Source organism: Apodemus sylvaticus, chromosome 14, assembly GCF_947179515.1.
Source record: "Apodemus sylvaticus chromosome 14, mApoSyl1.1, whole genome shotgun sequence".
NCBI lineage: Eukaryota > Metazoa > Chordata > Mammalia > Rodentia > Muridae > Apodemus > Apodemus sylvaticus.
In genome coordinates this window covers 15,732,462-15,759,650 of record NC_067485.1, presented here as the reverse complement: position 1 = coordinate 15,759,650, position 27,189 = coordinate 15,732,462, and the positions used below count along the sequence as shown (strand labels likewise).

The window sequence follows — 27,189 nt, the reverse complement described above, 5'->3', positions numbered from 1 at the left end:
GGCAACCCGAGCCTTTCCTGCCTCACCAGGAAGCCGTTAATTACCATGGAAACACTAGCAATTAACTCTGATTTGTCCAAACAAGAAACAGAAGACCAGGCTTTGCTGTTTGATGGAATTGTGGCCTCTTGGGCCTCTCTGTCCCTGTCCTCACCTGCCCCAGCAGAGCCTGAGGCCCAGCACACTCTGGGATCCGAGGATGCAGAGCTCAGCGCTGAGTCACAACAGCTGCCCTGATACGCAGATAGGCCTCACCTTTGGGTGTGGCTACTAGAAGCTGACAGAGCACAACAGTCTCCAGATGTGGACTCAATGCTGGCACAGCATCTACCCACCTACCAGGCCTCCCCTGCCCTATCCTTCCCTCCCACTGAGGGCGGGGCTAGCTGTTCCTGCATCTCTATTCAGTCCCCTATCCTGTCCTGTACTCAAGGACAGGCTGTCTGGGCTCCATCCCAACGGATTTAGAAGCTTCCTAAAGATAGCCCCAACCCCTCCTTCCTCCAAGGAGTGGGATATTCCAGGCCAGTGCAACTGACCATTTTCCTTAACTATTGCTACAGCTCACAAGCAGATACAGGTGCAAAGAGGTGACTCCAGTTAGAGTTCTAGAGAACAGGGTGTTATGATCTTGAATGTCGCGTGGGCTTTAGAAGGACCGCACCAGGCCAAACAGTTCCACGTGAGGTTTATTGAGAGGGGAAAGGGCAAAGGTGGCGGTGGAAAGTGAAGAGGAGAAAGACAGAGAGAGAGAGAGAGAAAGAGAGAGTGTGAGAGAGAGAGAGGGTGAGAGAGGGAGGGAGGGAGGAATGGAGGGAGAGAGGGGCGCTCCTCTTACATATATGGATGGTGATGTGGTCACACACAGGTAAAGGTGAGCCCAGTGCATTCTGGGAATATGGTAGCCATTGTCTTGGCGGCAGGTGTCGCATTGTCATCTATGTGATGTCACAGGTTTAAGAGGTCCTGGTACCAACACAGGGGTCTGTCCGGCCCCTGACCTACCCTAGAAATTCGCAGCATCCAAGCACGGGGTGGGGTGGGGGACCCCTACCCTGATCCAACCAACGCAAGAAGCCAAGAACTGAGGCAGCGACTGGGAAACAGACATCAGTGACCCAGTTATGAACTCTGTGCTTTGCTGAGCACATTCACAGTGCGCCCTGCCTCGTAAGAGCCCATTCTCCTGCCAAAGTAAGGACCGGGACTGTGGGTTGCTAGGGTCCAAACCATAGGGAATCCTCTTAAAGTCACCGTCACGAACTCCCTCCAACACCGGGCATCCACACTGCTAAGGAAAGCCAGGACAGCAATGCCACCCGGACAGCAATGCCACCCTGACCTCAAGCGCCCTCTGAGTACAGAGGCAAAGGTGGCCCAGGTCTAAGCCCAGAAGACCGTGCGTGGGCTTTGCAGAAACTAGAGTTGGCAGGAGAAAGGGAGCTGTGGCAGGCGGGAGGTCCTCTGATCTGTGTGCACACGGTTCCAGCTGTGAGGGTCAGGTGGCACAGGACAGAGGTTTCTGCCCTCTTCAGGTTCCCCTGATGGCAGCAGATGATGAAGAGAGCAGAGAAGGTTGTACGCTAGGCAAGGTCGCCAGCCAAGGCCGTGCAGGTGTGTGTGTGTGTGTGTGTGTGTGTGTGTGACATCCCACTGTGCAGCCCACCTGCTTGAACATCTTTTTAAGAAAACATTCCTTCAGGGCTGGGGCTGGGTGTTTGTCTCCATTGGTAGACTGTCTGCTTCTCATGCACAAAGCCCCGAGTTCAAGCCCCAGCACTTCATAAACCCAGGCATGGCGGGCGATGCGCCACCGGGTGGAGGCAGAAGAAAGACGTTCAGGGCTATCCTTAGCTAAGTAGTTTGAGGCCAGCCTGGGCTACAGAGGACCCTGACCGAAATAAAATTTAAAGATACAAAACAGAAAGAAGAAAGGCAGTTCTTCCAAAATTAAAAGGTGGCACCACGGACCTTTAATCATAAGGCAGAGGGAGCTCTGTGAGTTCACTGCTACTTTGGTCCATATCTGAGGCCAGGCCAGCCAGGCTACAAGTGAAACCAAGTCTCAAATAGACAAAGAAACAAACAGGTGCACCAGACACGGCCGTGTACACTTTTAATCCCAGTACTTAGGGGGACGAGGCAGGCAGGCTCCCATCTACATAGAGTCCCAGGCCTGCCACGGCTACACAGTGAGGTCCTGACTCAAGATTTAATTATTTTGTTAATTAACTAAAAGTAATTAACAACAAGCTAATTGATTAATTAAGTCCTGGAAAAGAAGTGGGGTGGGGCCAAGCAAGACACCAAGACAGAGAGTCCAGAACCGGGGGCTAACAGACCAGAAGGGCTTTGGCCAACACCAGGCCCAACGCAGTACCCTGAACCCTGTGAGCAAGCCACTGGTTAGGATGCTCACCACAGCACGAAAGGACAGGAGGTGGTTCCCAGACACTGCAAAGAGCAAGACCCATCTAGCTGAGAAACACCTGAGTGGACGTGCTGGGCAGGGTGCAGAAGGACTGCCTCTAAAAGTGCATCATCAGCATCAGTATCATCATCATCATCATCATCATCATCATCATCATCATCATCACAGCAGCAGCAGCAGCAGCACAGGACTTTAGAAACCTAACCTCTTCCTTCTCAGAGTTGTGAGAAGGTCACAAGACACACGTACCCCAGAGACCCAGATGAAACCCTATACACTCCCTCAGCTCCCCTCACCTTGGCCAAACACGTTGATGGAAAACCAAGGAAGGCATTGGCCACTAGAAGCACGCTCACCCATCTGCAGCCCCATTCACTGGCCGGATCCATTGCAATTAGGACACCCAATCTGCACACTTGTCTTGGATGCACCTTCTTCCTCACCCAACTGCCCCTCCCCCGCTCAGAGGCTCTCCCCTCCCCTCCCCTCCCCTCCCCTCCCTCCCAGCCAGGCCCCCTCCTGCCTCTGTGGCTTCCTGCTTCCTTCTAGGTAATGGGACCCTGAGCTTTCTTCAGCGGGCGGAATGCCCAGTTCAACACATTTGTAAGTTGCCCTGCTTCTAGCCAAGGAAATCTGAGTGGAAAGCACTAGAAACAATTCCATGAAATAGGCTAACAATAAAAATGAAAACGCTAGCAATTGGATCCCGAGCTCATCTTGATGCTGCTATCTGAAACTCAGACTAGATGTCTGGAGGTCTGACAGCCACTCTGTGAACATAAAATCATACGGCTTTCATTCTATCAGCTGCAAAGTCTCAGAGGCTGGGCCCTGACCACGAGGCTAAGACGCTGCACCAGTCTCTTCCGCACGCTAAGAGTGAATTACCGAACACACTCAAAATGGAGCAATTAGAGCCCCAGGGGAAGAAAGCATGGTCCACAGTGGAAATGTGATCAGAATGTGCTACCATGGCCCATTGTTCAGCCTCAGTCACCTAAAGGGGATGGGGGTCGGGGAGAGATACATTTATTAGGAGGGTGGGGGAGGGGTGGAGGTGCAAGACAAGAGGCAGAGAGCCGGAGCCTCAGCTTGTGCCTGGTGTGAAAAGTGACAACACAGGGCTAAAACAGATTTTAAGGAAAACTTTTTTGTTTTAGTTTGGTTTTTTGTTTTTTGGATTTGTGGGGGCTTTTATTTATTTTTTTTTTTTTGAGACAGGGTTTCTCTGTGTAACCCTGGCTGTCCTGGAGCTCACTCTGTAGACCAGGCTGGCCTTGAACCCAGAAATCCGCCTGCCTCTGCCTCTCAGAGTGCTGGTATTACAGGTGTGCGCCATCACCGTCCAGCTAAAATGTTGGGTTTTTTTTTTTTAAAGATTTATTTATTTATTATTATGTGAGTACACTGTAGCTGTCTTCAGACACCCCAGAAGTGGATGTCAGCTCTCATTACAGATGGTTGTGAGCCACCATGTGGTTGCTGGGATTTGAACTCAGGACCTCTGGAAGAGCAGTCAGTGCTCTTAGCCGCTGAGCCATCTCTCCAGTCCCCAAACTTTTTTTTTTTAAAGTGGCTAAAATAACCGAAACTCTTCACTGTTGCAGGGTAGTCTGGTTAGGATATAAGCTGTATAAAACACACCAGCTGGGGCTGGAGAGATGGTTCAGAGGTTAAGAGCAGTTGTTGCTCTTGTAGACTGAGAACCTGGCTTCCGCTCACAGCACCCACACGGGCGGAACCAGGGGATCCAGTGCCGCCTTCTGGCCTCCAGTGGCAGCCAGCACACTCCTCTGCCAGTCTTGACTAAAAGTAGGAACCGTGGGGCTCACTGGGCCCCAGCACAGAGCAAGTTCAGCCAGGCTGTGCTCGCTACAGCACTGCAGACCCAACCCCACAATGCAAGCATAGTTATCTCAAGGGCAGACACTAGAGGGCGATAGCCTTGCCTAGACCCCCCACCCCCTCTTTAAAACAAGCCCCTGGGAAGAGCTAGAGGCCTGGAGGGGGAGGGAGCAGAGAGGTAGAGGGAAGGGGGAGGAAGGCTGGTGGGCTTGACTTTTCTTTGCCTTTTCTTCTTTCCTCCACACAACTCACTGTTTGGTGTAATTTAAAACTCACTTTAAACAAAGAGCCGGCCACACCCACACAGACAGGCTGCCACAGAGCCTTCCAGGAATGGCTCCACAGGCATCCTCGAATGCCAAGTTCAGGACCTTGCTCTCTATGTTTAAATTGAAACAAAGAGATACAGCGCCCTTCCCCCAGGGGAAGCTGAGGTTTCTCCCCGGCAGCTGAGGCCCTCCAGAAGAGGGCCTGACATCCCATTAGAGACAGGGTCATGAAGGCCCCATTACTACACTAAGAGGGAAGATCACCTACTCTAAACCCAGGAGAGAGCTGCAGCCTCTCCCTGCAGCCTGCCTGGACTGGCAGAAGGCAGCTCTCCACCTCCAGCAAACCCTGGAAATCTCAGCAGGGGCTGCAACTGAAAAACAGGACCCACTATAGGGCCTGGTTGTAGAGTTGTGAGCACCCAACTCAGGCCTAAGAATGCTAATGGCCTTGAGGGCACTGTGTGTGTTTGTGTTAAGTGCACACACATGTTGTGCACATGAACCTGTGTGCATCTGTGTCAGCAGGTCAACCAGCGATGTATGTTTACCCGGGCTCACACCCATGCACATGTATGTGCATAGATGCCACGGGTGTCTGTATGTATATGTATGTGGGCATACCTGCAAGTGCCGAGTTAAAATGCTATCTCTGTGGTTAACATGCATGTAACATGACATGTAACAGCATAAGTGCATATATGTGCAGGTATGTGCAAACATGCATGTTGACATGTTTGTGTGTGCGTGCATCTGCAGATATGCACCTAGGTGTGCATCGCTCTCTCTCTCTCTCCCTCTGTGTGTGTGTGTGTGTGCACACCTACTGTGTCTTAGACTTAAGGTTCCTCACTGGGATCTAATACTGGGGACAGATCACAGAGGGGGTACCATTAAGAGCTCCTGTGGGAACAAGATGCGACACAGACTTTCAAGCACCCTCCTGAGCACCACAGCAAACACAACCGGGGGATCTTGAGTGGTGTGGTAAGGCAGACTGTTCCGTGGACTCCAGACCCCTGAAGACACAGGCCACCAGAGTCTGCTCCACTCACTTCCTAACTGCTCCTTTGCTCAAACTGGAGGTGAAACTTTGGCTGCCACAGGACAGAAACAGCCCAACCACACCTTCCCTCCCAGCTGGGTGTGGCCTTCCACCTCTCCCTGCCAGCCACTAGCCAGGGATCCCACCTACAATGCTGGCCCAGGTAATGCTGTCAACCCGCCCAACTGACCTGCTGAATTTCAGAGGACCTGTCCCCTGAGAGTCCCAGGAGTGGCCGCCTGATGCAAAGCTGTCGTCCCAGCTTCGGTGTCCCCAGAGCGTCTCCCCAGAGCCAAAGGTTTCCAGTTGGCAGGGATTTGCTCTACTGTGGTTACACTGGCAAAGCCCAGCTAGCCAGAGCAGCTGGGCACCGCTATCTAGGTCAACATTCAATCTCAAGCCACCTCACAGGGGCAGGCGAGACTCTGATGGGCTTCTCTCAGCTCATGCCCTAAATCTGAGCACTGGGTGGGTGCCATGCTGGGTGGCAAGGCACGGGGAGTGACAGCCACGGCACCAATGGAACAGCAGCGGAAACAGGGCATGCACTAAGGAGGCAGGGAGAGCCTGGCATGAAGCGGGGTTCCAGGGAGGACCAGTGGCCGGCTACCTGCAGGGCCTGGGCAAAGGCATACGTGTGATGCTGCTTAAAGTCTGACAACGCCATCTCTTTCTGTGGGCTTGCGGTATGAGGGTGTCATCCTCTCCTCCTGCCGCCTCACAGGCTCTCATTTGAATCAGCACACCAACCCTGGTCCCCAACTAGTTCTTACTATCCTCTGGGACTCTTGAGTACTGGTCCTGAATTCCAGGGACTGTGCAGACCTGTACTGAGAGCAGCTGGCCAGGGGTAAGGTGTTAGCCCTCTGGCCCTGGGTGACCTTCAGCTGCTACCGTGAGAATTACCAGGACACTCTAAATTTCTGTGTGGAGTCCTGACCCCCTGAGTGCTGATGATAGGAGGAAGGTGGAGCCTTTTTTATGAGGTCATGAAGGCAGCCCTCCTAAGGCTGTTCCACAGAATGGGAAGACAGGATACAATAAAAGCACCAAGACAGCCAGGAGCGAGCCTTCCCCAGATATTGAATCTGGCGTGACTCTGTCCTAAACTGCGATCTGCAGATCTGAGACAGCTGTACTGCTTATAACCAGAGAGCAGCTAATAGCGAAACCCAGTCCAGGAAGCCAGTACCACATACACTCGAGCCGGTATTTACCCAGGAGGTCACAGACAGTGGTGCTTTAGTGCCTGAGAGAGCAAGGAAATTTCCACTACAGACGCTATGGTGCACCTCATTTGAATTCTTAACGGTGCTTTATTATAAAATGTTTCCTAGCTGCAGAACTGGATCCGTGGGTGGTGCCTAACTCCTCTAAAGAAATGTAAAACCAAACACTACAAGAGTCTCCATCTCTCAGTGCTGGTGCGCTTGGAGGACAAAGGATTTGGGGGGAAGGACAATAGAAATCAAGCCACAGAGACACTCCCTGGCTCCCTGGCAAATTTTGGACCCAGTGCTATGAACTCTGAGGACAAGGACTCCCCAGTGTTTGCCCGATTCCCTGGCAGGAGCAGGCCAGCAGGTGCACCTCTACAACACACAGTCAGCAAGCAGGGTGGGTGTGCCTGGGCCATCTTGTGCCTGTCTGTCGCATCTGTCCACAGCACTGGAAGGAAAGTGCATTACATGGGTGGGAGCTAGGGCCCACACTGTGGAGAGATCTACACGGAGACAGAGAAGCTCCTTGGGGGTAGGGGGTGGGGCTGGTATTCAGACAGACAAGGCTCTTACTCTTTAACGTGGCTCTGGGTGCACGAAACTGCCTGTACTTTCAAATTCCCCAAATCTAAGGAACCTGAGAAATGTCCGATAGACCAACAAAATTCAAAGACAGATGGTCAAAGAGGAAGAAGGAAAAAGAAGAAATGAACCGATGCCCAGAACCCCTGCGCCAACTGCAGACTTCCTCAAGAAGAATGAGGTCTCACTTGGCCTTGGGCCACTGAGATGACTCAGGCCACTCTGCTGTGCAAGCTCCACAGGTAAACCATGGCACGCATGTCCCTGGACTCACACATAGAGGGCCCTTGCCCAAACTGCACCCAGATAGCCATGAAAACTGAATGTGTAACCGGCTTGCACATGCCCAGTATGGCCTTCCTCCTTACCACAGCCTTGCCAGGCTGTCTCTGTGAGAGGAAGCAGAGCTACTACTATTTGTATCACTGCGTACCCAGGAAGAGGAAGAAGGGGGAAGATGGGTTTTATGCTCTACTCTGGTTGTTTCTCTTAGCTTTGTCCAATTCAAATGCATCCCGAATCCTGGGTAGAGAGCCATCCCTCAGGTGCCAGACCTCACTGGCAGGAAGGTGTAGTACGGCTGCTGTGGCCCACACCAGGCTCCTGAGAGGAAGTGCTGGTGGTCATACAGAGATACACACAGAGACACAAGTGGCCCAGGACTACACAATCACAAGCACACAGTCAAGCACAGTCATGCAGGACACACAGACACATAGACAAATTCATCACATGGATGTGGAGCCATGAACACATAGGGACACACACACACACACACACACACATAGACATGATGGACACATGGTATTCCTACGCCCCTAGAGAGAAGGGCAAGCACACATGGGGTGCACGCAGGACCCTCATTCCATCAGCAGCCATCGCTCAGGAGGGATGGGAGTTGGAGGACAGCATGGAGACAGGAAACGGAAGGCCATCCAGGCACCTCAGTGTCTAGCATCAAAGCCCGATGCTGCCCTGAGGTATAGCAGTCTTGGCTCCAATGAACACACAGGAACAAGATACCCGACCGTCCATCAGATGCAATGGAAGCTTCTAGAAGGCATGGCTTGCCAACCTGGACATACAAATCGTACACAAAAGGATTTACCTGTGCTGTGAGTCTCTGGAGTTGTTCTTGGCACCTCTAGAATGGAAGCTTCAGGAAGACATCTCTGAAAGTAATGAGAGACCAAGAGAGAGTCAAGGCCCTGGTCCTTCACCCTCACGCTAAGCTTGGCTTCAGACAGGCACTAAGTGCAAAGTCCTTCCCACCTTCTTAACCTCATGGCCCCAGGCAGATGGCCTTTCTACCCAGTTCCTTCCGGGCTTGTATGAAGGAAGTGAGGTGCTGGGAGCCAGCAAAGGGGAAGCGAGGCCTGGCCTGGCCTGGGTCAGCTGGCGCTCACCTCACCACAAACACCACAAATGACCACTTCTCTTTTCTTTCTTTTTCCTTCTCCTTTAAAAAAAAAAAAAAAAAAAAAAGAAAACCAAATCAGGTCAGAGAGGTGGCTCAGGTTTAGAGCACTGGCTACTGGCTGTTCTTCCAGAGGACCTAGGTTCAATTCCCAGCACACAAAGGGTGGCTCACAACTGTCTATAGCTCCAGTTGTAGGAGGTCTGACAACCTCACACAGACATACAGACAGGCAAAACACCAATTCACGTGAAGATATAAATAAGCAAACAAATAAATAAATAAAAACAATTTTGGCCAGGCTATTGCTATGTAGCCTGTACATACTTGATATCCTCCTGCCTCAGACTCCCCAGGGCTGAGATTTCAGGTATGTGTTATGACACCCAGCCACCACTTGATCATGTCTGTGCATACTGTCCAGTTGCAGAGAGCAGAGTCCATACATTAGAAAAAGTATCACCAGGCTCAGTTAGAAAGCTTGCCTGGTATGCGAAAGGCCCTGGGATCTATCCCCAGCACTGCATAAATGGGGCACTGTGGTGTAAGCCTATAAAATCCCAGCACTCCACCAGGAATTCAAGATCATCTCTGGCTGCAGAGTGGATTCAAGGCCAGCCTGGACCACATAAGAACCAGCCTCAAAAACAAAACCAAGTATAACCAAGTGGTGTTATTCTTTTCAGATTTTTAAAAACTCTAACAAGACTTTATTTATTGCGTTGTGTATATGTGTGAGCACATTCAGATTACAGCACGTGTGGAAGTCCAAGGATAACTTATAAGAGTTTGTTCTCTCCTACCATGTGGGACCCAGGGATCCAATTCAGGTCACTGAGATGGGCAGCAAGCCCCTCGTACTGGCTGAGCCAGTCCCAAAGAAAAGTTCATCAGATCTGCGAACCTTTCATCTTCCCAAGGAAACCCAGGGAAACCCACAGACAACATATTCACAAGAATTAAATGGGTGCTCAGCCCATGTCTGTATTTCTGTCTGTCTTTCTTTCCTTCTTTATGTATGTGAGTACACTGTTGTTGTCTTCAGACACACCAGAAGAGGGCATCAGATCCCATTACAGATGGTTGTGAGCCACCATGTGGCTGCTGGGAATTGAACTCCGGACCTCTGGAAGAGCAGTCAGTGCTCTTAACCACTGAACCATCTTTCCAGCCCAGCTCTTGTCATGGTTGATTTTAGGTAGTTAGTTCTCAGACAGGACACAGAGGTTGGTTCGCACTGGATCAGCAGTCCGCCTCTGAGCTATACCTCAGCCCCTCTCAGCCGGGAAAGGTTTAGACAGCATTGTGAAGGCCTAGAATCATGAAATGGAAAGACTCCCTTTGGAGAGCCGCTCTGCATGCCTGTCACTTCATGAATGACGGACCAGCCAGGGCTGACAGTGTAGTCAGGGTTTCTGTGTCCCTGTGATACCGTCTGGCTCTGACACTTGGACTCACTGTCTGTACCCACTTCCTGCCCACCAAGGCTCCAGTGTCCTTGTCCAGTCTCTGAGCCCAGTCAGCTCCAGAGTCAAGTCACGACCCGCTTCTGGCTGCAGCAGGCACCCAGACCGTGAGTCTTCAGCTTGTATTCACCCTTCGCTCAGACCGTTTCCTTCTGCTTCCGCAACGCAAAACCACCCAGGTTATAATTAGTCTCTCTCTCAGCCCAGTCACCCTACCCGTGGAATCCCCCTGTGTGGGTTGAGGCTGGCACCTTAGTCTCCCCCTTAACAAAGCACCTGCTGTGGCTCACAGAAGGAAGGAAGACACTCAGAAGAAGAGAGCAAACTTTCCATTTACAGAAGCCAGAAGCCCCCCTTCCTCTTACTTCTAAGACAGCAACTCGGGTGGCCCCATATTCCCAGCAATAACTAGATCAAAGGGCCCTACGGTCAAAGACTACCGGCTCAAAAGTCTGGCACCTCCAAGCTGGGAGGTCTTAAGGAAGCGGCTGGGCCTCTCTGGGCCATTTTCTTCCTTCAGAAATTGGGAGCCGAGAAATATCACTGCCTCACCTCGAGGTCTGATATTCTGAGGCTGGTCTGTGTGAGGAGCTTAATCCTGATCATGGCGCCCGATGGAGAGCTAGCTGGTGAGTGGGAACTGGGTGGCAATCTTGCTACTGGTGAGGCGGAGCCTGTCACAAAGGCTTCCCTGAGACGGCTTTAAGGAAGCCTGGAGCATTTTAAGGGTCCAGTCGGGGCTCAGGCCTGTGTGCAGCTCAGGCCTGTGTGGAATGGCTGACTAGCATGTGTCTACAATAAGACAGCCACACTGTTTAAAACTGGTTTTGGTGATGGCTGCAGGGCTCATAATCCTAGCTGTGGAGCCTAAAGCAAGCAGGGCAAAGTTGAAGGCTATCCTCAGCTACACAGCAAAGTCAAGGCCAGCCTAGGCTACATGAGACCCCCCAACTCAGCAGCTCTTCCCTATATGCAACTAGGACTTTGAACCTGCACTAGATCCTGCAATGATCATAGGCCTGGGGGCATGTGTTAAACTCCACATCCTCTATCACACTCCGTGGCAAGCATGGGTTGGACAGAGCACAGGAAGACATAGGATGATGGGATGTAAAAGAAGTCACCATCCCCGCCCAGCCTCCACAGGGACGGGATCAGAAGAGTAGGCTGTGCCTGCGGGCCAGGGTCCCTCTGCCCTGCAACTCTCCAACCCAGTTCACGCGTAGGTGATGGATGAATGCACACAGCCAGAGAGGGCAGGGCCACGGCCGACTGGGATTTGTTTCCTAAGTCCCCAGACCACAAAATGCTACCCTAGCAGATTCCTTTCATCTCTAGCAATTCCTCAGAAACACACAGCAAAATTACAAGGCCGGGCCAGCTCCACAAGGGTCATAATCAAGATTCGCCAGACAGGGTCCGGGTCAGTGGGAGGTTATCTCCTCACTCCTTTCTGAGGATGTGGTGCACCCTCGGGAGGGGCTGCCTGCTCTCCATACGGCCCAGCAAGTTCAAGTTTCCCTAGTTTGCCTCATCAGGGTTTCCAGTCTGTCTAACTGCCAACTGCCAACTGTCGATTGTCACGTTGCGTGGGTCACCCTGACTATTAACAGATCCCTGCCTTCCTCCAGAAACCCCCAAACCATACCCCAGCAATTTCACTGCATCTTAATTAAGTTTCTGTTCACTCTTTCTTTTCTCTTTTCTCTTTTTCCTCTTCCTTCCTTCAAGCTAGGTTTTACTGTGTCACCAGGCCTGGCCTCTAACTCCTAAACATAAGCTATCCCTCCCTGCCTCAGCCTCAGGATAAAGCATATCTCTGCTTCTTCTGCTCTGTTTTTAATTTGGTTTTTTTTCAAGACAGGGTTTCTCTGTGGAGCCCTGGCTGACCTAGGACTCACTCTATAGACCAGGCTGGCCTCGAACTCCACAGATCCACTTGCCTCTGTCTCCTGACTGCTGGATTAAAGACCTGTTCCACCAACGCCAGCTCAGTGTCTCTGCTTCTTAATTATAGTGGAACCAAAGCAGCCAATGTTTATTTTGTTTGTTTTTGTTTTTTTTTTTTGTTTTTTTTTGTTTTTTGTTTTTTAAGACAGGGTTTCTCTGTGTAGCCCTGGCTGTCCTGGAACTCACTCTGTTCCAGGCTGGTCAGAAATCTGCCTGCCTCTGCCTCCCAATGTTTTTAATTGATGCTCAGCTTGTAGTCACTGTGGATGGGTAAACTAAACACCAAAGGGTAAGTCATGGGATGAAACAGCTGCTTCACACATGGCCAAGGGTGCTGGGGTTTTGTTTGCCCCAAGACAGTTATGGTACAACTGTTGCCACAGTTTGTTTTTGTTTGTTTGTTCCTTTAATAGCCAGAATCTCTATGAACTTCTAGACTCCAAATACCAAAATGGGCCCTCAGGCAAGATATAAGAGGCTATCAAGATGACTCAGCAAGTTTGGGTGCCTGTGGTCAAGTCCTCTGACACAAGTGTGTGGCACATAGGCTTGTAAACACATGTGCACAGTAGTACATACACACAAAAGAACACTAGATGTTGGCGTGCTGTATTCCGTACATTAGAAACTATCCCCAAACTCACTTTGCCCAGACTCTCAAGTCACTCGCAGGAGCTTTTCCTTCTTACTTCCTCTAGGGCTGTGGGTCTAATGCTGTGACCCTTTAATATACTTCCTCATGTTGTGGTGACCCCAGCCATAAGATTATTTTGCTGCTACTTCGTTACTGTAACTATCTGATATACAATGTATCTGACCCACAAAGGGGTGGAAACCCACTGGCTGAGATCCCTGCCGCTGCTCTAGCATGACACAAGTGGAAACAGTTATGAAAGAGTCCGGTGACCTGGAGTGGCCCGCACATCTGTTACCCATACCTGAAGTCACTGGAGGCAGGAAATGATCCATAAAGATGGCTGCCATCAGAACTGTATTCACTGTGTCCCTGACAGGTAGCGGGCAGGACCCAAGAACTGATCTTCCAGTATGACAAGGGGATCCCAGAAATCAGGCTGCTCGGCACTCTCCAAGCAGGAAGGAGTCACTGACCAGCTAACGAGAGTCACTCTGCTCCTGGCAGCCTGGATCTCCATGGATAGGGAAACCTAGGTCCAGCTAAAGACTCTGGCCCTGGGGACCTGTTGAGTCTGGTGAGCCTTACAACAGGGCTGTCCTGCCAGCAGCCAGCCATGCCAGAGTGGGTGAGAGGTCTCCTGTCCTGCTCTGGGTCAATTCCTAGATGAGTCAGATTGTGAAGCATGGTGGGTCAGACACTCACGAGCTGGTGAGTCACTGTCACCAGACAGTAATGCACCTGCAGAGGGATATGGCCACTGCTGCACCTCTTGGGGCCAGAGGAAGGAGATGGACTCATTCCTCAGTACAGAGGAGGAATGCTGGGTGGACATTCAGAACTGCCTCATGCCAAGCCTGGAGCATCAAACCTCAGAATTCCCAGGAATCTGCATAACCCGGAAAAGCCAAGATTCTAGAACATTCTGTCACCAAGATAATCTGGGCTGCAAATACAAATGGGCAGGGGTTCCTGCAGCCTCGTCCCTGCCTCAAAACAACGATTTGACCTCAAGTGAGCTCAGTGCCCACTCTGGAGGCCTGGGACACTCCACGCTGATGATTGTGATCCTAGTGAAAGAAGACACCTCACGTATATCCATCCGCCAGACCCATCTTCTCCCCGTGTCCACACGTAGAGAATGCAAGTAACAGACTTAAGGCCCCAAATAATGCAGACGGGGGCAGCTGTGCAAGAGGAAGAGGCTGCATTCTTGGGACCACAGCGTCTCCCATGGTGTCAGGACTACTAGGCAACTGTGTGTTTAAAGGCACCGAAAGGCAGGGCTTGGGAAGGAGGCTCAGCGGGTTAGGTGCTTGCCTCCCAAACCTGAGGACTTACGCTCAGTCCACAGAGCCGTCATGAAAACCTACACGGCTGGCGAGGCAACAGACCCTCGCAGAGGCCTCCTGGGCTTCCATCATACTTGCACACTCAAGTGTGCCCATACACATGTGAACATGAACTCACACAAAGACATATCAAGAAAACTGCTGGGTCTGGGCTGAATGTGACACCTGTCCTTACACCTCCCACTGCCGGCCTGGTGTAGGCCTGGTGTACGCTGCATTCACACTAGCAACCCAAGGGGCGGGATGAGGGTGGGGAGGGTCAGGTTCCACCCAGATGCTGAATTCTCCTTAAGTAGCTTCCCCAGCATGGTGGGCTTCCCGGTCTCAGGGCCAACTAGAACTGGTCTCCACAAATAAAAGGTTTGTTAAAGCCACGAAAGCCGTGAGCTGGACAGTCTTTGGGGAGGGGCCAGGGAGTGAGAAGTCACAGGGGAAACTCAGCGACACAGGTTCAGGGAACAGTTCAGTCATGGAAAGGGGTTTTCAGCTCAGGGAGGGAGTGCATCACAAAATTTCGTAAGGACAGGAAGTTTTGCAGCAACATTATCCCAACCAGCAAGCCCTGCCCAGCCCCGCCCAGCCCCATCCACTAGTCTACCCGGCCTCATCTTACCTCCACCAACAAGCAAAGGAGCCCGTGTACCCTCTGCACGCAGCTGTACACAGGACTCCAGAGGAGAGTGGGGATCTGGGGCCTTGCAATTCCTCCAGTTCAAGGAGATGCCAGCTTGGAGATATTTATCTCTAAGGTGGCTTCAAAGCAAAAGTGATCTCCTAGCACAGGCTTACCCATCCGGGTTAAACAAATAACAGCTGGGCGTGGACAGCAGTAAGCCAGGCACAGCAGCGGATCTCAGCAAGCACAGACAAACGAGATGGCATCAACCGCAAAACAACGCAAAACAATGGGAGGGCCTTAAATGCAGGGCTACTCTGCCAAGAGCACCAGCCCGAGGGTGAGGCCTGGAGGCTGGGCCAGGCAGCGCCACACAGACCCACACCTGGAGGGGTAGGCAGCAGCTCCTGCTTTTGAGGTGCATGTGGGACTCACACAGGTAGCCACCTAGACTGATCTGGGTGTGGTTACTTGCACACGAGTGGAATGACCTGCATTCAGCTCTGGAAGGTGGGGTGTAAAGGTACTGTAAGACTCTTCTGGTCTTTTTACACATGTGGCTGGGGGCTCCGGTCAATACCGACCTTAGTTCCAAGAGCGCTGTTTCCAGCCACAGCTGCTTCCCACCTTGGCACCTTCTCTTCTGATGTGTCTTGCCTCAGTATCCCCATAAGGCATTCCTGACAACTGCAGGGATTCACCTCACAGGCGCTGAGCACCTTAGGCCCCTGTCTGTTCTCCTCTTCACAGCTGTGTCTCCGTCATCCTCACGCCTGTGCTCCGCAGTTCATTATCTCCCTCCACACCCAGAGTCACAGCCCAAGTGTACCAGCTGCAACCTGGGCCTAGCTTAGCTTCCATCACCGGGTAGTGCTGGCCACCACTGGGCTGCAGTAAAGTGACTGAAATGGACTACTGCTGTGGCTGATTCACTTGCTGATCCACATGGGTCCCAGGAGAGCAATACATGTGGCCCAATAAAAATCCCTAAGCTCCCTAGCACTTGGGAGGCAGAGACAAGCAAATCTCTGAGTTTGAGGCCAGCCTGGTCTATAAAGTGAGTTCTAGGCCAGCTAAGGCTCCACAGTGAGACCAGTTCAAAACAAACAAAAACCCTATAAGCTCATTTAGGAGTTGAGATTTTACTTAGTTTACTAGGCCCTGTGGTTCTTGGGTACAAGCTCTATGTATGACAACATTGTGTAAGATGTCAAAAGTCTAGACATGCCTGAAGGGGAAGCAGCTTAAAAACCAACTATCTAACTGGAAAAAAGAGGGCTTGGTAGCTAAAAGTGCCCGCTGATCTTGCAGGGGACCCAGTTTCAACAAGTACACACACATACACACACACACACACACACACACAGAGAGAGAGAGAGAGAGAGAGAGAGACAGACAAACAGATAGAGAGACAGAGACGGGGGGGGGGGGGGAGGGGGAAGAGAAATAAGTCTTTAAAAAAACAAAAAGGACAAAACAAAATATCCTAGAGACAAACCCCGGCCCCCACCCTGAACCAATTTAAGACAGGAAGAGGTTGTCTTGGGGGCTCAAGGGAATCCAGACTCAAGGGAATTTCGTCTCCCAGCAGCATCTGCTTACCCAGAAATCTCTCGCTAGAAAAAAAAAGTGAAACACACAGAGAGGCAGTCAGAGTGGTACACAGCCAGTCCGCAGCAGGCAGAGCCAGGCAGAGCAGCTCAGTATGACCTGGGTGCACCCGGGGAGCAGAGCTGCCCTCTTGTGCTGACAGAGACCCAAGAGGTCTGCACCCCAGCCTCAGGGAGTGACCTCTCAAGGTGGCAAGGACAGAAGCCCACGAGCATCCTTCCAGCACTGACAGCCACTGCCGGTCGCCTGCCTGGTCGCCTGATTTCACCTGTGACCAGTGCTCTGTCAGGGTTTCTATTCCTGCACAAACATCATGACCAAGAAACAAGCTGGGGAGGAAAGGGTTTATTCAGCTTACACTTCTACATTGTTGTTCATCATCAAAGGAAGTCAGGACAGGAACTCACACAGGGCAGGAACTTGGAGACGGGAGCTGATGCAGAGGCCATGGAGGGGTGCTGCTTACTGGCTTGCTCAGCTTGCTTTCTTATAGAACCCAAGACTACCAGCCCAGGGATGGCCCCACCCACAATGGACCCTCCCCTGTTAATCACTAATTGAGAAACTGCCCCACAGCTGGATCTCATGGAGGCATTTCCTTAAGAGAGGCTCCTTTCTCTGTGATAACTCCAGCTCGTGTCAAGTTGACACACAGAACCAGTCAGTACAGTCTCTCAGTTTCAGAGATGCTTGAACAATGGCTCTCTACTCGGCACCGACAACCTTCAGTCCTGGCTGCTCAGGGTCTGAGGCGGAAGGACCGCTTGAGCCCATGGGTTCTAGGGCCAGTCTAGGCCAGTCTAGGCCTACCTCAACCAAAAGAAAAAAGAAAGGGTCTTGGAGAGGTAGCTCTGTGTGTGGAGTGCGTGCTTAGTATGCATGAAGTCCTGAATTCAGCCCCAGCCAGCACTGCATACACTGCATACATGGTGCCGTTCACCTGGAATCTTAGCACTCGACATGGAGACGGAAGAGCAAGAGCGGCCTAGGCAACAAGGAGTCCCTGCCCCACAAAAAGAAAAAAAACGGATTACACACTACCTAAGACCACACACAAAGGAAAGGATTCACTGGCCGAGACACCAGAACACAGTGGACCCGCAACCTCACATATCACAGGGGCCACGATGCTCAAACTCCTGCAAACATTTAAGCTGAAATCATGTTCCAAGGGGTGGCAGCCTAGGTGTGGCGGTTTAAATGAGAATGGCTCCCACAGCCTCGGATATTTGAATGCTTGGTCTAGCATCTAGCTGATGAAACGGTTTTGGGATCAATTCTGAAGTATAGCCTTGCAGAAGGGGGTGTGCCACTGGGGTGGGCTCTGAGGTTAAGACCCACTCCAGTCTTGCTCTCTCTGACTCCATCTTTTGGATGAGACGTAAGCTATCAACTGCCTGCTGCTGTGCTTCCCGACATAACCATCATGGGCTCTAACGCCCTCTTCACAGCAACAGAACGGCAACCAAGACAGAAGCCTTCTTCAAGCACTAGAGAGAGGTTTCCAGAACCAGTGGGTGGGCAGAGAACTGACACAGAGGTGGCCAGGAGGCCACAGGGGGACAGGTCTGGGTGAAGAGTGACCAGCAATAGCATCCCTGGGCTTCAGACTAGTTACAGGATCTATGCTTGCCAGACCTGTGTGAGCTCTTGCCGCAATGACACCCTTGAGAGGAGGACCAGGGAATCACATTCCTGCTGGTCTCCCGCATCCACGGGACCGTAAGCACCCTGTACCTGAAACTGCTGCCAGAGTACACAGCAGGGCAGCCGGGCCAGTAAGCTTTACATGACCTCTCCTTACTGGCTGGTTCCACTTCGTGGACACACCCAGCAGAAGCACCAGGAAAATGTTTAGTTTTAAGCTCTGTTCACTCTGACCTCTCTGTTCCGCCGGCCCAGAGCCTGTGGCTGCTTGCCCGGTTCTAAACTCATAGTAGAGTCACACAAAGATCCCCCAGACAGGTCCCTGACAGGGGCTGAGGTAGTGCTAAACAAAGACAGGCCTAATTTGTGGCTGGACCAATTATGGCCTATCTTTTTGATTCGTTTTGGTCTTGGTTGAGGTAGGGTGGGGGATGGGGGGATGCTCTTTTGCCCAAGATAGATGGTTTGCTCTTTTGCCCAAGACAGTTCTGAACTACTGGGCTCAAATGATCCTCCTGCCTTAGCTCCTTGAGCAGCTGAGATTCTGACACGCCTTCCAGCCTAGCCACATCTGTTTGTGCCCCATCTCTCATAGGAACTTCCCTTTGGGAATACCAAGGCCTAGTAATGGCCCGTAGTCCTCCTTACCTTGCTGGTCCTTCACCAACACTGGCAGGGACAGAGTTCCTGCATCTCTGCTCAGCACGGCCATCACAGACCTCATGTATCTCACGGATCTCTCAATGGCACAGGTGCTTCCCCCCACCCCCACCCCCACCCCCCGGCCACCGACACCCTGAGGTGAGGACTACATCATCTTAGGGAGCACTAATGTCTCCCTGGGACGCTGCTGTAACAGACACCAAACTCACAGGTTTGAAACAACACCAACACATTACAGAACAGATGGAGAGGGCAGACATACAGAGGGCTGACTGAACGCTCATGGCCACCGATCCAGGCTCCTGGATGTACCACCAGGCCTCTCCCTGACCACAGAGCTTCTTCCACTGCCACAGCCAGCAAGCGGAATCCCAGTGTCCCAGGCCAAGCTGGGCTCTGCCACCCAAGACCACTGAGATCTGAAGGTGGGTGTGGAGGGGCACTTTGCCTAGTCCTGGCAGAAATGAAGATATTGTAAAGCCAATGTGCCTTTGGCTATCAGGCTCCTGAAACAACAGACCCCAGGAAATCAGGCTCTCCACTGGCCAGAGAAATCCCCACCCCAGAAAGAGTTCTCATACAGTTCTGTAACTTGTCAGCAGACCTTGTTGAAGAGAGCAGAGCTGTAGCACTGCCTGGCCATCAATGGCTGGGACCACACGTGACCTGGACTGCTCAGTGTGTGGGCCCTCAGGGCCCTGAAGATGACCCTGGTGTGTACGGCCCTGTTGTATACAGCCCTGAGGTGTATGGCCCTAGTGTATATGGTCCTGGTGTGTATGGTGCATATGTGTGTATATGGTCCCGGTGTGTATGGTGCATATGTGTGTGTATGGTCCTGGTGTGTATGTGTGTGTATGGCCCTGGTGTGTATGGTGCGTATGTGTGTGTGTATGGTCCTGGTGTGTACGGCCCTGGTGTGTATAGTCCTGGTGTGTATGGGTGGGCATGCCCCAGTGCTCCTTTTTCACTCTTCCCAGAGTGATCCCACTGAATAAATCCCCCTTTTCGGCTTTTCACCATTATTTACTTTTTAACTGGCTTACTGAGGACAGGCGGTTGTGTCCAGCTCGTTGGAGCTGCTGGGCCTCCAGGCTCTGAAATCGATTTCCATTTGTCTGCGTACTGTCTATCCCACACCAGAAGATCAGGAGATGGGGCTGCTAGGAACTAGCCCTCCCCTGCCACATTTCTAGGTCACTGTTACGCAAGTCCTACACCCACCCCCGCCCTCTTTTGTCTCGTCTCTTCTCAGTGATTTATCACCACTTATTTAAATGGATCTGAAGCCTGTGTCTACTTCTTCCGTGTCTGAGGTCTGACTTCGGTTGTGTGCCAAATACTCACAAACATATTAAAGTCAGCCAGCTTGTCTCCTCTTGATTAGTCTCTTATCAGTTTAGTTCACAGACCCCAGGAACAGGGCCTGGAAAGTGGAGCGCTCTCCCACACCCCCCTCCCCAGCAGCAGTGAACCCCCTCTTCTGCATTACCCTGATGATTACATTCTGGGTCACCTGAATTATCAGGGACATCAGATCGTGATAGCTTCTACTAGGCCCCTCGCCAAGTCACCTAACAGTCACAGGCTCCGATACGGATCTCTTGAGGGACATTTATTCAGTCCCCTGCAGATCCCCAGAATCTGTACTAAAATCCAAAACTGAGAGAAGGGGCTGGAGTCCTGGCAACAGAGGAGGAGCCGCCGCTTATCCCCCACCTTTTTCTTCATTTGAAAATTAGTACGTTCGTCAGCCCAGTTTGAAGCTGAAAAACCTGCATCCGACATCCATCAAAGGAATGGACTCAGGAAGGAACTCTGTGGGGCCTAGAACAGGTAGGAATTTTCCACTTGCCATCCCATAAAACTTAGGGAGACTCTTTTCTTTCATAAATGGGAATCATTGAGACAGAGTGCCAACCCTGTATCCCTCCGCCAAAGTTTAAAACAACAAACAAACAAGCAAACAAACAAACCTCTCTGTATTCCTCGCACATGTGGAGCCTAGTGTCTAATTGTTAAATACAAATAATTTAACTGGGATTGAGGACGGAGAAAGGCCAAGAGGAAGGCAGACCAATAATGGGGGAAAAAGACTTCAAGAGAGAAGGGAGGGAAGGAGGAGCACATGTGATGTGGAAGCAGAAGGGGGGATACTGGGGCGGGGGGGGGGGGGTAGGGGGATGGGGGTGGGTAGGCGAACATCAATCAGGAGGCAGAGAGAATAAAGCATGCGGAGAATCAACCAAAACTAAGGACACAATGCCACAAGGGAATGAGTTACTTTATAAACTCATTCAAAGGACAAGTAAGTAAATAAAGGCTAACAGCCTTAACTTGTGATCTGCCACACCAACAGAGGCAGTGATTTGCTCGGTGGAACAGCCGCGTGAGCTGCCCCGACCCCACTGTAGGAAAACCCCTTAAGCTCTCTCACAGCTCAGTCTGCAGATCTCCTGGGCTTTGTCACCTGGTTTCTAGACATTATAAGTGGGCCGTAGCTTCTTTCTCTCTCCAATTAAGCTAAACTGTAAGCCAATCCTTGTTCCTTTGCCAAAGTCTGTCTTCTGATTTCTTTTGGAATTCAGGGTTAACGGGGCTATGGATTACAGCTCCCAATGTCCATACATCCATCCACGGACTCCCTGAGGCCCAGTGTGGGAGAATAGAAGGACAGGGGCAGTTAGGAAGGCCTGAGGTCCTGTTTCAAGGGCAGTTGCCAGCCTTCGGGAAGATACCCATGCTGGGCACTATGTGTTTGCTGCTGTTTCGGGTAAAGCCTGTTCCTGCTGGGAAGCCATGGGTTGGTATTTTAATAAGGGGAACTCCATGCTACTCCTGCCTGAGTCAGGTCCCTGAGCCTGGAGGACACCTCCCAGAAAACATGGACAGCACGTGGGAGGCAGGGACCCCACTAGAGTCAAGTAGAGAGAAGGGAGAGGTCTAGGAGTGTGAGCAGCTGTGGGCTGTGTAAGAGCCTCAGGACCCTGGAGAACATGAGAAGTTGCAGGAAAACACAGTCGGACCAAAAGTCTTTGACTATGGAAGTGTCACTACGCCCCCAGAATCCCCCATTCTTGGGAAGTCTCTGGGCTCTGGTTCTGGGATTTCTGTTCTGGGAGCTCCAGGGCAGACACAGCCAATTTGGTCCTGGCTTGTAATTTAAGGCCCCTCTCTGTCCCCATCCTAGGACAGCACCCTCCCCAGACCTCTGGCTTCCACAGTCACATGGGTCATCAAAGCCTTCTGATTTACAGACCCCGGCGACGCGAGACCACCCCAGCTGTGCTATCCGACACGGCAGCCATATCTGTGGTTCTGCTGAATCAAAAGCCAGGGCCTTCCTTCCCTGGGCTGTGGGGCCAGGCAAGTCCCTGCCAGGGCCACACCCACAGGCAGCAAGCCAGCCGCTCTGGGCCACCACTCCCTCCCCACAGAGTGTCTGTGAGACAGAAACCTGAGATAAATGAGTTCAAACAACAAAGAAGTGTGTGACCCAGGCCAGCATCAGCGCAGGGATGCCAACCAGCCACCCATAAGAAGGATCCAGGGTTAACCCCAGGCCAGGTAGCAGGGACCAACTGGCAAGCAAGGGACTGACTGGCTCTGTAGCTGGGCCATGCCCACTGCCTTGGAGGTAGAGGACCGCCACATGCTCAGACCAACCCTCCCCCCTCTACCTCAGTACCTTTTCCTCCATCCCTGGGATCCAGCCATCTGCACTCCTGGGAGGCTCCCTTCAGATCCCACCCAGCCCTGAGCCCTCTGCAAAGGGGAGAGAGCGCACCTGGCCTCAGTACTAGCCCTGCATACCTTTCTGCAGCTGGGCTCCCAGCCCCGCTCTGGCTGCTGTGCTCCTGGCTGCTTGCTTGCAACTGGGCCCTTCCGATTTCTCTGATCCAGCCACTCTTACGTTCAAGTGGGGCCTCTCTGCCTGGCTGAGATGTCTGTCTTGGCCATAGGGTCTCTGTCATGAGTTGGGGGGGTACAGTCTAGGATGGGGTAAGGGGGGGACGTGCTACAGGGGGCTGGGTCCACTCTACAACAAGGCATCCTTCAACGGGGAGACAAGGCTCTGTGGTGAGCCTTCTCTGCAGGTCGTGGGACAAGCCTGTCCCCATTCAATGCCCTATAAATGGCAGGGCTGTTCTACAATGTGGGCCTGATTGTTTTCCTAGATGGACAAGCTAAGGAAGGAGAAAGGCTGCCTTAGAGCTGGGGGTTAGACCTGAGGGGAGGAGACCACTCTGCCCAGGACCCACGCTACGCAGGCCTCTGCCTACCAGGCACAGCCAAGGCCACCTTCTTGACCCAGGGGACACTGTTTTATCAATCACCCGAAGCCTCAAAGCTTTCCTGACCCCTAGCCAGCCCCTACTGGGGCTAAGGAAACACTTTAGGGAAAACAGACATGTTTTCTTGACATGGCCCTATAAGACCCTGGGCTAGACCTCAGCAGTAATGTTCAGAGAACAGCTCATCCACAGAGCAAAATATTTCTGAGATTAGTGATCTAACATTAAAAACAAAAAAACAAAAAAACAAAAAAAAACAAACAAAAAAAAAAAACCTTGAAGGCTTTTCCTTACTAACACAGAGGCCCACGTCTCCCAACACCCCTGTGTACCACCCAAATCCCCGAATATGCAGAACTCAGACTATCTCCGAGGTGCCAGTTCAGTAAACAGCAAAGGGCTCGGCAGCTAACCCAGACCCCACCATACCATGCAGCAATCTGTTTACCGTAAAAAAGCAAGAGCGAGTGTCTATTTTCAAAATGTGTGTTTTCCTTAGAACAGAACAAAAACCTAAAACGAAAAGGGAAAAAAAAAAAAGGCTAACGAGGAATTTACTGTAGGAGCTGCAGCCAAATGAAAACCGGCTGGCCCGCGACCAAGCTCACCGCATCCCGGCGCCACTCACAAGCACTAACTCGTCCTGTTTAGTCCAAAAGCGTGCCACAGAATGCATCTTACATCGGAGTGCGGCTCCTTAGGTCACCCTCAGCAGAGATGCAGATGTTACCACTAGCTGGCTGGCAGGCCTGGACACTTGGGGCCGCGCTGATCTGTGGCTCAGGCAGAATGGGCCTCGCATAGCTAACAAGCAGATCAGCACCCTCCCTCAGAACCCACCGTGCCCTGGGAGCTGCCCGGCAGTGGCACCCCTATTCACACCCACCAAGGACAAGCCAAGGGTTATGTTGGTTTCTCATCCGAGATCAGGGGACCCATCTCTCTCCCTGATGAACCGGAGAGAAAAGGTTCTGCATCATCAGGTACACTATTAAGCACCGTTAAGTGCTACTAGAATTGTGAGATCTGTGTGGGGTTCTCCCCCAGCCTTCACTGTAAACATCCTTCCGAGGAAGTCTGGAATTGATTAAAATTGCTAGAAGTCTGCATTTGACAAGCGTTGAACAAGGGGGACCAAGGGCCCAAGAGACAGCCAGGCTATTCTGGATACTTCCAAGTCACCCTGAAGACACTCCAGAAGCTGCCGAGGACCACTGTAACTGTGGCTGACGACATAGTGTGTTTTAGTCACAGCCATTGCAGATAGAGTCTGCACCGGCCCTGGGATTGCAGTGCTCCAAAGCATCACGAGTCTGAGCAATGCCCAGCTTACCGAGCAGATATTTTCACTTGGACCAGAGAGGGCACACCTGCTCAGAAGGCCTATGGCTGGAGCAAATACAATCTTTCATTTGTATGAGGGGCTGTGTCAAAGTTGACACAAACACCCTCACCACACACACCTTCTGGCCATGTCACCAGGCTGACTGGGCTTGCTCCTCAAGTTAGTCAGGACACCCCTTCCTGCGCTGTGCCGTTCTCCAGGGTGGTAACTTTAGCCCCAGTGAGAGCCTCCCTCAGGTGGTCTTGGCCTACTTCAGATTCTCATCATAGGCTGTGAGGGCTGAGCGATGCTACCAGCAGCAGCCACAGCACCAAGATGGCGGCCGGAGGGGCTGAGAGATGGCTCAGTGTACAATATACGAGAGCTTGTATTCATACCCTCAGAACCCAAACACAACACGGCGCGGCAATGTGTGCCTGTGATCCCAGAACTCCTACAGTGAGATGGAGGCAGAGACAGGTTAAGCCCTGAAGTCACTGACCAGCTAGCCTCCAGTACACAGAAGCAAACAACAGAGACCCTGTCTCAAACAAGGTCAAAGGTGAGACCTGACACAAGGCTATACTCCAGCCTCTCTCTATATGACATGGCATGCACACACACTCACATGTATGCATGAATACGCACACCAGACTGAAACTCTGAGAAAGTCAGTCTCAGCCTCTCTCTCCTACCCGCCCCCCGCCCCACCCCACTGGCAGTAGGGTTAGTGGCCAGAGACAAAGAAGACAAGGATGGCCAAGCACTGAAAGCTGGTTTCGGACAGGGTCTTACTATTTAGTTCTGCCTGACATGGAACTCTACGTACATCAGGCTGGCCTCAGACTCACAGAGATCACCCACCTCTAACTCCTGAGCGTGGGATGGGATAAAGGTGTGTTCCACCACACCCAGTGTGGAGAGAGCTGCAGAGAGCCAAAGATGAAGGACTGTAAGCCTTGGCCACAGAGATGCAAGAAGAACTACCAAGTCCTGGAGACACCCTACGCTTCATTCAGAGTTATGACACCGGCAGCTGGTAGGAGCCACAGGGACTGTAATGCCAGCTTGAGTGACTGCTGCTGCCACACACTGCTGCTAAGAGCCAAGGGTTACACTGTCTGCCCAGGGCCAGCACTGGCAGCCAAAGCCTAGAGTAAATGCCCTTCACCCACACACCTCATGCCACCAGAGTCAGGAGCGAAAAGCTTCTGTTTCTCAGACCCACAACTGTGCGCCTGAGTCTGCCCATGCGTGGGCTCCAACACTTAAGGCATGGGGCTGTCCATCCGCCAACTGCTCAGAATTTCCAAGGACAACACGAGGGCCCCAGATGGCTGACTGGTAACCTCTCTGTTATCCCCTGCACCTTGCTCTACACAAGTCTCTCTACATATACTTCTCTCCATTCTTCCTCAGTATATACATAACTAAAATCCAGCTCTGACCAACACCATCGGGGACTCAGGAGATGGCTCATTTGGTAGAAGACTTTGCTGTACAAAGAAGATCCAAGTTGGGGTCCCTCGCACCCACATAGAGGAGTCAAGCAGGTGACATATGCATATAACCCCAGTGCTCAGGGGATGGAGACAGGTAGATCTCAGGAATTCACTGGCCAGCCAGTCTAGCCAAAACCAGCCTTTAGCTTCCATATGAACACACACACACACACACACACACATAAAAGATAAACAACAGAATATCAATAGCTACCTTCGGATTAAATCTCAGCTCTAGCAGTTCAGTTGGCTGCCTGACCTGTCTCCTGTAAAAGGTGAGACCTGACAGACATAAGGCTGTACTCCGGCCTCTATATACATGATGTGGCACGTATGCACGCACACCCACTTGTACGCATGAATACACACACCTGTTTCTCTTCACCACAACTCTCAGTCTAGCTTTCTGCTTATAAAGCCACCAGGCTGTCAGGAAAAGTGATCTGAATAAAAAAAGGAGTCTTCCAGGCAGCTCCCCAGTATCATGAGCAGAACCTGCTCACAGCCACCCGCACATACAGCTGGTACCTGCTGCAGTTAGGCGGTAGGCCAAACACCAACGGGAACCCAGAGCTACCCACATGGAATCAAGCAGAGGGTGAGACATGGAAGTGTGTTCTGGGGGTGTATGTAACATGTGTGCCTGGGTGTAACAAGAGGTAGTCAGTCCGACGTGGATACAGGGGGTGAGCTGGCTTGGACAGAGGCTTAGAGTTGATCTCTGAGTTGAGACCTGAACCAGCAGGGGTCAGCCAGCCCCCAGTTACTCTGTGAGTTCTCTCTTCTAGTACCATTTCCCCCAGTGACAAAGAACTGTGGAGTCTTGCTTGCTGTGTGCAAGCTCCCAAGAGTCGTCTCGCCTGATCAGCAACCCACTGTCCCAGCCACTCACAACACACAGGACAGCCTTCTAAGAACGATGGCCATCTCCCATGGCAAGCACCTCCATGGTGCTTCGTCAGCACCTAGCAGTGGACAGGATCCACTCCATACACACACACACACACACACGCACGCACGCACGCACGCACGCACGCACGCACGCGTGCAGGACTCAGGAGGGAGTGTTCGCCTTCCTGTCAGCGGGCAAGCTGCAATTCCGCACAGCAGACAACACTGTGAGAGCTCTGCAGGCCTGGCCTCTAGGCATGACGGATGACTATAAAGGCCAGGCCTAGGCTGAGGTACATGGCAAGTCATATCCAAGTGACATGTCACGATGCTCCCAAGAACAGGAAAGAGAGGGCAGAGGACCCATCCCCTGGCAGTTCCTCCTCAGGGCTCCAACCCCCCACTCCTGCCCTGCCCCAGCAGAGCACT

The 27,189-nt window shown here is 51.9% G+C and overlaps 1 protein-coding gene across 5 annotated transcripts in view; it reads right to left on the bottom strand.

The window, feature by feature from the left end:
* Positions 1-27,189, bottom strand: part of Sema4d (semaphorin 4D) — a 93,545-nt gene that overhangs the window by 24,010 nt on the left and 42,346 nt on the right. For 2 of the 5 annotated variants that reach the window (XM_052157152.1, XM_052157154.1), the window contains one exon: positions 8,501-8,564. The exons of 2 other annotated variants lie outside the window; for them this stretch is intronic. The gene's annotated coding sequence lies outside the window, so the exon portion shown is untranslated. Of the gene's footprint in view, positions 1-8,500; positions 8,565-8,664; positions 8,757-27,189 lie in introns of those variants that run through there. One more of the 5 variants, XM_052157153.1, reaches the window with a different exon arrangement.